This window comes from Pezoporus flaviventris, unplaced genomic scaffold (genome assembly GCF_033815535.1).
Source record: "Pezoporus flaviventris isolate CSIRO_AGI_PZ_B2104156 unplaced genomic scaffold, CSIRO_AGI_Pfla_v1 ptg000045l, whole genome shotgun sequence".
Lineage (NCBI taxonomy): Eukaryota > Metazoa > Chordata > Aves > Psittaciformes > Psittacidae > Pezoporus > Pezoporus flaviventris.
Window position 1 is genome coordinate 5,916,756 of NW_026892593.1, and position 11,883 is coordinate 5,928,638.

An 11,883-nucleotide genomic window follows, 5' to 3' on the forward strand; every position below is an offset into this window, starting at 1 on the left:
CCCATGGCAGGGGGTTGGAACTAGATGATCTTAAGGTCCTTTCCAATCCTAACTATTCTATGATTCTATGATTCTATAATGCCTAAAGAATCCTAAGCTTTAGCATAGAAATAGTATTTCCATAGAAATAGTATTAGCATAAGATTTGCTTATACGTAAATGTGGACCTTTCTTCATGCACAGGGGAAACTCTGTGCCTAGGCCAATCTGGCTGGTAAGAAAAGAAAGCACCTGCTTTTGTTCCCCTCTTAGTTCTGGGGTTTATGCTTACTTAACACACAAATGTTCCTGATTCACATGTTCCTTTATGTAGAACATAACATTACAGGACAAACCTGTTCGTGGCGGCCTCCCATCACATTTTCACAAGATGGAATGCCCCCCAGATTATATTTTTGCTAAATATTTTGCTATAATTAAAATAGTGGTATTTACTAGTTCCTGCTGCAGGTAATATTGACATACACTTGGTTTTATTAGGGCAGGAAATAACTTCAGAAGTACATCAGAAGCCACCAATGTAGCTGCTATCTAATACTGACTTTTCAGTTCTCATACGTATATTTAGGTCCTTAGTCCTTGGTGTGGTCTAAGCCCAGCCATAAATCAGAACCATGTAGCCTCACTCTCACTCCCCCACTCTCCCCCCAGCTCCATGAGGGATGGGGAGGAGAATCGAAAGAATGTAACTCCCATGGGCTGTGATAAGACCAGTACAGTAACTAAGGTATAACACAAATCACTACTGCTACCACCAATAATAATAATAATGATAAGAGAAATAACAAGGGAAGAGAATACAACCGTTCACCAACAGCTGACCAATACTCCACCTGACCCAGCAGTGATCTAGCCCTTCTGGGTAATTCCCCCCAGTTTTACATCCTGGGCATGATGTGCTGTGGTATGGAATACTTCTTTGGCTAGCTTGGGTCAGGTGTCCTATCTCTGCTTCCTCCCAGCTTCTCCTCCTCCCTGGCAGAGCATGAGACTCAGAAAGTCCTTGGTCATACTACACATTACTTAGCAACAACTAAAACACTGGCGTTATCAGTGCTGTTCCCAGGCTGAAAGTCAAAAACACAGCACTGCACCAGCTACTAAGAAGAAGAAAAATGACTGCTACTGCTGAACCCAGGACAGTATCCACCCCTTATTCCATCCATTCACGTCATGCTCAGATCCCACATTTTCAATATACAATCACTCTTTTATATATATACATATATATATATACATATATATATATATATATATATATATATACATCCACACAGAGAGAGAGAGAAAGATCATTCCTCTGTGCATGGACCAATCCCTATAAAGCTGCTGAGTCCATTCGGTCCATGATGTCAGGCTCCATCTCTTGTAACAGTCTTTCAGAGCAGGAGAGGCTGTGTGCAGTGTTCACACTCATGAATAACCTGGGCAATAGTGTCCATTGCTAAGTCCACCCCTCGATCATGAGTCTGTCTCTATGTTGCATTTTTGCTCTGATGGCCTGAAGTGTCATGGGCCCACCAGGCTCAAAATAATTCACCCTCCCCTTCAGCAGTTTCTGCAACTTGTCACTGGGGACTCCATACAGCTGCCTTCCATCTCCAACTCTTCTAAAGCACTGGAGGGGCCCAGTGGACTACATACTTGCCCATACTGTCCCACACACCCTGCCCCTCATGACTGTCCAGCCTTGGGGAAAATCTCTTGGTCCTCCTATATCGCTGTCTAACCCTAGACAAGACCCAAATCTGACCCCGCTTAACTTTCGAGATCAGATGAAATGGCTGTGGATAAAACATAGTCTGTAAGTGCACCAACATGCTGATCCCCATCACAATCAAGAGTCTCAAGAGTACCCAAAGGGCATTCAAAGCCTTCAGAACTCTCAAATGATGCTGCTGTACTTGTCACTGGGGCTGGTGTAGCTGCTGTGCTTGGAGCTGGAGTAGCTGCGCTGTCTGCTGCGGTTGGAGTTTGAGTAGCTGCTGTACTTGTTGCAGAGGTGTGTGGGAATGTCTCCCTCATAGGCTGACCACCCGAGGAGGGGAAAAAAGATGTGCAACTGCTATACACTTCTATTATATACCTCCCAAAGTATAGAGGTGGTGACCACACTGGGAACATAAGCCAGATCAGTTTCATAATCAATGATTCTATTGTATTACAAATCATTACCATCAAGTACAGTGAAACAAGAACCTTAGCCCAAGCCCCCCATCCGATAAATACTAAGACAGCAAATCCTGGCTGTAAGTAAGGTACGACATGCTGAAACTGTGAGAGCAGTGAGAGCCAGTAAATCAGCATTGAGTGACTATTAATCTGAAACAATGAATGCTTATCACAAATACTATTAGACGCACTCCAGATCTGTCATTATCTCAACCCTTTGTGCCCCACGTTGGGCGCCAAAAAGAACTGTCATGGTTTAAGTCCAGCCGTAAATCAGAACCACATAGTCTCACTCTCACTCCCCACCTTCCTCCCCAGCTCCCAGAGGGATGGGGAGGAGAACTGAAAGAATGTAACTCTCACCGGATGTGATAAGAACAGTCCAGTAGCTAAGTTACACAAATCACTACTGCTGCCACTAATTATAATGATGATAAGGGAAATAACAAGGGAAGAGAATACAACTGCTCACTACCCACTGACCGATACCTGTTGTGGTTTAAACCCAGTCAGGTAACTTGTTCACTCACTCCCCCCTTTCTTTCCCTCCCCCTACTCCCAGAGGGACGGAGAGGAGAATCGAAAAGAATGCAACTCCCACGGGTTGAGATAAGAACAGTTTAGTAACTAAGGTATAACACAAATCACTACTGCTACCACCAATAATAATAATGATAAAGGAAATAACAAGGGAAGAGAATACAACATCTCACCATCAGCCAACCGATAACTAACCCCCCCCAGCCCAACCAAGCTCTGACCAATACCTCCTCCAACCCTGCAGTCTCCCAGCCCTTCCAGCTAACTCCCAGTTACATCCTGGGCATGACGTGCTGTGGTATGGAATACTTCTTTGGTCAGTTTGGGTCAGGTGTCCTGTCTCTGCTTCCTCCCAGCTTCCCCTCCTCCCTGGCAGAGCATGAGGCTCACAAAGTCCTTGGCCAAACCAAAACATCATTGTTATCAGCTCTGTTCCCAGGCCGAAAGTCAAAACTCTGCACTGCACCAGCTACCAAGAAGGAGAAACATGACGGCTACTGCTAAACCCAGGACAATACCCCACCTGACCCAGCAGTGATCTAGCCCTTCTGGGTAACTCCCCCCAGTTTTACATCCTGGGCATGATGTGCTGTGGTATGGAATACTTCTTTGGCTAGCTTGGGTCAGGTGTCCTATCTCTGCTTCCTCCCAGCTTCTCCTCCTCCCTGGCAGAGCATGAGATTCAGAAAGTCCTTGGTCATACTACACATTACTTAGCAACAACTAAAAACATTGGCATTATCAGTGCTGTTCCCAGGCTGAAAGTCAAAAACACAGCACTGCACCAGCTACTAAGAAGGAGAAAAAATAACTGCTACTGCTGAACCCAGGACAGTCCTAAACTCTTAAGTATTTATCTTCTCAGTAAAGGCAAAGAACAGAAATAGGTGTCTTCTGAAGCCTCCAGAGGGAGATCCTATTCACGTAAGTCAAGCACCTTGCGTATTCTAGATCCTTCACTGGAAGTATTTGTACCTTAACTCCTAAATATATTTTTAAATGTTCAATTTCTGTATTAACTACTTCTTTGAAAGAGTGCTCCATTAGAGACATAAAATGTAGGCACAAATTAAATGTCCAGTTTTGATGGATTTGCGTCCCTGTATCTGCATGAATAATCTGAAAGCCGAAGTGCCCACAGATGTTCTGTTAGCATAACCAGAGTGATTCCAGAACTTTCAGGTTAATCAAATATTGATGTGTAATTAGCAAGCACACTGATTTGGATGTTAATCTCAGAAATGGCATCAATCAGCAAATCCAACCATCTAATCAATATGCATTTTTCTGAAACCCTGCTCATTTGTGCTTTATCCTCAAGTTCTAATAAAGTAATAACAAATCTTTTGTGGATATAAAGCCTATAAATACATTTAATCTGAACGTTATACCAGAATACGTTGAATTTTTACTGTCTTTCAGAGTGAAAATATTTGTCTGTGCAGAATGCCAGTTTACTCTTGAATTGGTTAGAAATGCCTTGGCATTACTGCCAGTAACACCAGCTTTACAATGACAATAGAGCAATTTTAAGCCTCTCTTTTTGATAAAGCTTTTCATTTTCAGGGTAAGACTTAGAGTTTTTTTTTAATATGACATTTTATCAGTGCTATATAGCACACAGTATTATATCACCAACAAAAGGAATAGAAAGTCAACGTGGGATACATGGCATGTACAATGTAAGCAATACAGCACTCAGGTTGTGCTATAGTGTACATGTATCCAGATGCTGCTTTAAGAAATCTTGTAGCTAAAAAAGGCAGTCTTCAAGTTACACAGTTGCCTCTTTTGGTGCTATTCACATCTATTTTATGTGTTTACGTTAGGTGTGAAATGTGTGGGAAATTTTAGGCGTTTAATGAAGTAATATGCGCCCACCTTCTTCTGCAGCCAGGGGAGAAAGGTTTTAGATACAGATTACCATTAGATCAACTCAAATCTCTCCCTAGGATTCCTCAAAAATGAGGAAACTCATGTTTCTATTTTGCCTTTATAGAGATTGATCTCTTCAGAGGAAGAGTTATGCTGGTGGATATTGGTATTTATGTTGAATAGCTCCCCCTTGGACTTAATCCTATGGCAAATTTAGGACTCTCTAATCTTTTTAATGTATCTGGGAATGAATGAAGAGAATATAAAGAACCTTCCTAAACCATGGAGTCCATGGAGAATCAGAGCAGCTACAAGTCCTCCTCCTTTTACTTTCTTCAAAGAGAAGATAGGGTTGGCATTCTGTGCCAGGAAGGGGGATATGATTCCCCCAAAGCAGAACTTGGTGTCCAGCCATGAAGCAATAAATCCAGTAATCAACAAATTCATTCATCAAGCAGAGATCATACTGAGCACAAGTGCAGTTGTTTCACAATCTGTATGTGTCTATGCAACCCTCTTGCCTACAATCAAGGAAACCAAAGTACCAAACACAAGACACACAAAGCACCATTACACAGTGAAGAGAGAAACAGGTAATTTCAAATATTTAAATAGAAATAAAACAAAGAATGGTTTCACCTGGACAGCCAAGTCTTATGAATAGGAATTTGTGATTTCTGCATGCAGTAGCCAATGGTTTCACAGCACCCTCATTTCTGAGTCGCAATAGCAGTCATTTCAAATCTGCTCCTGTCAAGCTGAAATTGCTCACACTATTGGGGACTGCTGTAGTCTTTCACTTGATTTTATTGATTCTTATTGTTACTGAAAATTTGCAAGTCTTCACCACGTTCTCTCAGACTGCGAGATACAAGCCCAGTCTTGGGAAACAGATAAACAGACACCTCACTTGGCTCCAAATCTCATTTGACTAAGAGAAAAGTGAAGAATTTAAGTTCAGTCTGACCTGAGATTTGGGAGGGATGGAGAGGAATAAAGAGCAACCTTCTCAATAGAAACAAATTGAAAACCACGGTTTTATCATTACACATTTCCTTTGGATTTAAAAAGTTTTGTTATGAATACTTAAAAAAAAAAAAAAGAAAGAAATAAAAAAAAAGAAATAAAAGAGATGGCCAGGAAGCATCCTATTTTATTGAAAAGGAGAGTAAAGAAATTCACTGCAGAACTGCAGGTTCAGTTCCTTTGAATGAGGAGATTGAAATCCACTGCCTCTGTGTAACTCCACAAGTGTTCAGAGCAGAGTGGGAAGCTTCAGCTGCAGCAATATCAATTGGCAAAGGGAATGGAACTCCAAAAAATCTTTTTCTCATGTTTGTAGTGAAAGGCAACGTCATGGGGTCATTATCTTTTGTTCATTGTCAGTGAGTATTTTTTATTTTTATACTAAGGAGTACTTCAGAGAGACCTGTTTTGCTCTGCCTCACAGCCTGATGAAGGGAGGAGTCTGTCTCAGAATTTCATAGGGATTTTCTATCATCTACTTTGCTCAAACCAAGGTTTCCAAGTGCAGGAACAGTGCTCTAACTACCAGGCAAGAGGTAGAGCTGTCACATCTTCTCCTTAATGAGTATTCAAAATGCTGTGTTCAGCGCTTCCAGAAAAATAAACAGTCATGGAATGTTATTATAATAATGTCATGAATGTATTTACATGCCAATGTATATATTCAGATGGTGTCTATCCTATGGAAAAAAAGGCACGAACCCACAGTTGCTGCCACTTGGCTGTAAGGACTTTTGCATTAACTGTTATCTTTTTTTCTCATTGATATGCTAATCACCCAGTTTAGAGCACTGAGCATCATGCTGAGCAGTGAAAGTAATATGATTCTTCTAGGTGGTATGTTTTTAGCCTTATCTATTAGCTTAATAAAGCCCCTCTTTGTGTATAGCTATGATGGATGAAAAAATATTAAAAGTCTTTGTCTGGATCCTGGCATTTCATTTTTCTGATTACTATGGGGAGTTGAGGGGGGGCAGCTTACATGAATGATAGGTAAATGCAATTAAGTAGCTGCTAAAACTTGCACCAAATCCTTTTTCACAAGTACAGAATGTTCCCAAGCAAAATCAAGAAGGAAGCTGTTCATACATTGCGCTAGTAGGACACGCAACAGGATAACAAGTCGCACCTCAGCTCAGCTCCCTTCATTGCTGTTTTCCAGCATCAACCATACAACATAACTAAGAAAAAGAGCCCTTTCTGGCATGTCTACATGTCATGCTTCAGGGAGTTCCCAGCAACCCAAAGACCTCAGCTCATAGCTGCTGCTTTTGTTTTTTCCAGTTTTCATTTTTATTCATTTCCAGGGCTTTACAAGACTCATACATTTTTTTTTTTCAGCAGCTGAACTACTGTAAATGTTATGAAGAGTTTAATAACAGAGGCTGCTAGGAAAGTATAAAGCATTCTCTCAGAAAACACCAAGCATCATATATTACAGACTGCCAGTGTTGTCATCTATAACATAGATCAAGTGCTCAGGATGACAAAAGCTGGACTCATTGGACCTTCCTGAATATGCTGCACTGTGACAGAATGACAAATTATTCTCTGACATTAAATAGCAAGAAAGAAATCCAAAATATCTCACATGAGGTCATATCCTGAATTTTCTTTTTTGGTGTGTGATTTTTCTCTCTCAAATTTACAACTACAGTTTAAAAGAAGGAAGAGAAGAAATAAAAAGTAGGAAAGGAAGCCTGAACAGTGACATCTGAGGTTTTGATTTCTTTTTAAGGAATCCATTTTCACCAAAGATCAAAATGAGAGTGTTCACTTATTTCTCCCTTTCTAGATGCAGTACTCTAAGCAGACCTCTGATGCTGAGGGCATATCATTAGTTCATGGTAAATAGCATTGAAGTGTTGAGGAATTTAGGCTCAAAGCTTTGACTCCTGAAACACTTGCACTTCTGTTTACACTTTCTTTCATATTTCACCCTTTAAAACATTCATTTCCCCATCCTGATTTTAAAGACATTCAGTGCTGTTTCCTTGAGTTCTTTTGGCGACCCAGTTATCCTGAGATGCACGTAAATTGCACTAAAATCAGTGGACCTCTCCACTGTCTTTGAACTGTAAACTTTTATACTTAACTTGTGGATGGTGAAACATAATTGTTAACTAATAGCCCATAGTTATGTTTTGGGTTTATCAGCTCTTTGCGGCTGTCATTAAGGAAGCTTGTTTCTTTTAGGACATAGTCCCAGTAGAGGACCTTTAAGGCTCTTTCCCTAAGCAGAGTATCAGTAGTTTCATTGCACTTCACATCTGTCGTGGTTTAAACCCAGTCAGCCACACACAACGCTACACCAGCTACTAAGAAGGAGAAAAATTGACTGCTACTGCTAAACCCAGGACAACATCCTATATGTATAGATTCATACCAACAAAATTGTTTATGCAGCTACTGCACTGAGTTCATTGAACACTGACCATAAAGATATTTTCCAGGGAATCCAGCAGAAAGTTACACGCTATCGATGCTAGGTTATGTTTTGGCTGGGCTGAAAAAGAAATAAAGGCTTCAATCTGAAGAAGCAAACCTAAGAACTCCAGGGTTTTGGTGCAGAAGATATGCATTGATCTTTTAAAACTGTGCTGCTTTACACAATCCTATATCCACTTCATCTTTAAAATCACTGTTCAAATTGAAGAAGTGCTGGAAATTACAGCTGAGAGGGTGAAGAAAGAGGCATTCAGCATTTTTAAACATATGTGTTAATCACAAGTCAAAAAAAGGTCTGAGAATTGGTGGCTGCTCGAGGAAGATGATGAGATAGGGAGTAAAGTGTCTGTTTTCTAAATATCTGCTTCATGAAAGCTCAGAAGAACTACTCGAAGTGCAAATGTACAGCTGGCATGTGGAAAAAAGAAGATAAATGGGTATTTTTCTACACTAACACTGAATAAGCCCACTCATTCTTCTGACACAGTGGGAGAGTGCAAAACACTCAGAAGCAGGGTGGACGTGTAAATTTGAACTTGCATTAAAAGAGAAGTCATCATTACGTTTTCCTTATGTTGCCTAATTAACACAATATAAAAGCAAAAAAAAACATCAAATGGACCTGACAATGCTTTGAAGTATCTTATTATTCACAGTGATTTGTTTATGACTATTTATTTCTCATGTACTAATTTAGACTAGGGATGCACTGATGAGGTTGCTTTATTTCTTCATTTTCTGTACATTAGTGTTGAATGTGCAATGCTACCGGATTTGCATATCCCACATGCCCTTGGTCATCGTGCTTGTAGTAAGCGTGGTTAAAGCCCTTCTGAAATCTTCACTCAGGAAGCCAAGCCATCAATCCTGAAATGCTACAGCTGGGTGCAATTCTGAGCAGCTTAGTTGGATGAATAAAGTTGGGCATGTTGAAAGGCAAACCCAGTTCTGTATCTCTTCCTTAATGTGCATATCTCATTAGTCAGAAAGAATTATTCAGAATCAATTAACCAGTGGAATTTTCCTTATATGGTCTGCTTATGCTAATTTATGACAATAGACAGATGCTGTAATTCAGACAAAAAAAGACTGGTTCCAGGCCAAGGAACGTATGTAGCATACAGGTGAGAACACAGCAAAGGATTTAGTTATAATATAGTTATTAAATATAAGATTTAACATTTATTAAACATAAATAATAATCATTATTTCTTACTCTTTCAGTAAAGAAAGCATTTCTTAAGTGTAAAAATTACTTCTGAATAAATTAGAGGGACAGATTTGAAGTATTTACAAATTGAGGAGCTTGCACAAAGCTGGGAGCAGGAAAAATATATCCTTTATAATTCTAAGAGAAAAAAAGATTTGTTTCTGGTTTATCTACAGATTTCAATAACCTTTTCCCTAGGATTCCTAGGATTTTTCCAGGCATTCAACATGGAGCAGGAGAATCAAAAGCTGGGGACTTATACTTGGCTTTCCAGATTGTCCCTGAGCCCATCTCTTCACTCTCCCAGCCTGCTTCCCACCATGCTTTTCTTGCCAAGGCTGTAAGCTGTCTGGGAGAACAGCAAACTCATGACCTCCCTACAATGCCGAGTACGTTCACATTGGGGTACTTGTACACAACTAGAATACAAATAACAATGTACCTTTCTCCTCAGCCAGGAGGTTCTTATCATGAGGCATTATATTAAAAACTGAAAGCCTTTGCCAGAAGTTCCTTCACATCATTTTTTCTTATTCCTGAATTAAACTGGATGTGAGTAATAGATTTCATTTTAAGTTACTAAACAGAAATGTTATTTGTGCAGTATTTCATGAGCATGTATTACCAGTAAGTGAAACAGTGAAGCTAAATATGTCGAGAGAAGGGGTGTTTATAAAAGAAATACAGCTGTACTGGCTGTCCAGCTGCAGTAGGAAATGAAATTTCGTCTATCATCTGCACAAAAGGAGGCAAAATCTACCTACCATTATATTCCCCTGAAAGCACGAGTCACAGACCTATTCAGATCAAAATATGGATGTCAGATGGTTAGCCCTCAGGCTGTCTGGCAACCTGCTTGCTGCTCAGAAAGAGGTAACAGCTGCTTTGTATAAGACTAATAAGTATGATAGAAAAGCTCACACTGGCATGCACAGCTGCACACCTGAAGAAAATAGGCAGGGCAGGATGTATCTGAACCTCAGGAAACAAGTAAATCCTGGTAGTGGGCTTGGAAGCAAGCAAAGTGCTGGGTAGTCCTCATTTATGGAGAATTCAAGGAAGATTCAGTTCTTTTGTTCATTTTAGTAAGGCTATGTTTTTTATTTATTTAGCTTTAAACCCTTTTGAAAATGTAAATCTTTAATACTGTTTTACACTGTCTGCATTATATTTGTGTTGTTATACTGGGGGTTTTAAAATGAGTTAATGGGATTCAGTTGCTGTCTTTGATAATCCCACTCTGTTCTGTAGGCAGCTGGTTCTGGGGAGCTATGTAAAGAGGGCCATGGAGCAGAAATTCACCAAGATGCTGCAGGAACATCAGCATCAAAAACCTTCAACTACTGGAAGGTCAGAAGATGGACCAAAAGTTCCTTATTACTCTAGAATGGAGACTTCATGGTTTTCTTTTGAAGTACTGAAAATGAAAGGGTTTGGTGCAGTTTTCCTCCTTGAAAAACAAAAGGCGGAGGGAGATGAGAGGGGGTGCAGATAATTGCAGTTACTGAATCAATCTGAAAACAGTATCTGTGGATGTACAGATGAGTGGAACAGGAGCAAATGTAACCTGTGGCAAATATGTTGGCTTGTTTTCAAATAAAACCACAATTGTGGGAGCACTAAGAAGGTTTCAAAACTGTGCACTGATCTTGCATTAACTGCATTAAAACATGACTGAAAGAAAAAAACAAGTAGATCTGAGATTGGAAATAAAAGCAAGCTTTGATTTATTTTTGAATTCAAAAAGCTTTTCATTATGACACTTTTATAACAGAAGAAGGTTTAAAACCAAAATTTTTCACTCCCTGACAAATATAATGTTTTGTTTAAGCTAAAATGGCTTTTTTTTTTTTTTAGAAAACTGTTGATTCCCCAGGAAGCTAAAGTGAGTCTTGGCTTAGCCTCAAAAGGTGCTTTGTTTTTCCAATGTTCAAAACTTTTAGGGAAAAAAGAATCCTTTATTCACACAGCTGTAGCGAGGCAGAGTGGGAGAAGTGGGTAGCTGATGAGAGGAAATGTACTGAAGTCTTTCCCAAGAGATGGCGCAGCCGATGCGCTTCAAGGTCTATTATGCCATAGCTGTTTCCTTTGTCCTTCCTTGCAAAATGAAATATGCTCCTTCCACATCTTTTTGCTCACCCTGCACACAACCTAAACATGAGGAAGTCATAACAGACCCTTGTAAACTAAGCGCTACATATCTTAGGCCAACCTTGACAGAAGCCTTCAGATGTATTTAGCTACAGCTTTAACAAGAAGGAAAGTTGGAAGTTTGTAATTCAACAGTCTGAAGTAAAATGAAGAAATACCAGACCCTCATTAAAAAGGTTAGTTATTCTCACTCCTTTAGAAACCCAGATATAACAACTGCATCTGGCACAACAGCACCTCTGCTTAGGTGCTAGTAAGACACCCAGAGAAGCTTTCTTGATTTGAGGAAAACCTTGGGAATAGAGATCAGGTTCAAAATATAAGACTCAGTGCCAGATGCAAAGATTTAACTTGTCATTTTCTTTTCCATGACTTTCCTTGATTTCTATAATTGATGTCAGATCTCTCAGTAAAATTTAAATCAGCATAAAGAGTGGTTTCACACCTGGGATGACATATCT

General features: G+C 39.8%; 1 long non-coding RNA gene across 1 annotated transcript; it reads left to right on the top strand.

The window, feature by feature from the left end:
* The first annotated feature begins 10,245 nt into the window (after window positions 1-10,245).
* Window positions 10,246-11,099, top strand: LOC133276355 (uncharacterized). The gene is made up of 2 exons (XR_009745838.1): window positions 10,246-10,356; window positions 10,523-11,099. It is a non-coding gene; the product is annotated as an uncharacterized LOC133276355 (long non-coding RNA).
* The last annotated feature ends 784 nt before the right edge of the window (window positions 11,100-11,883 follow it).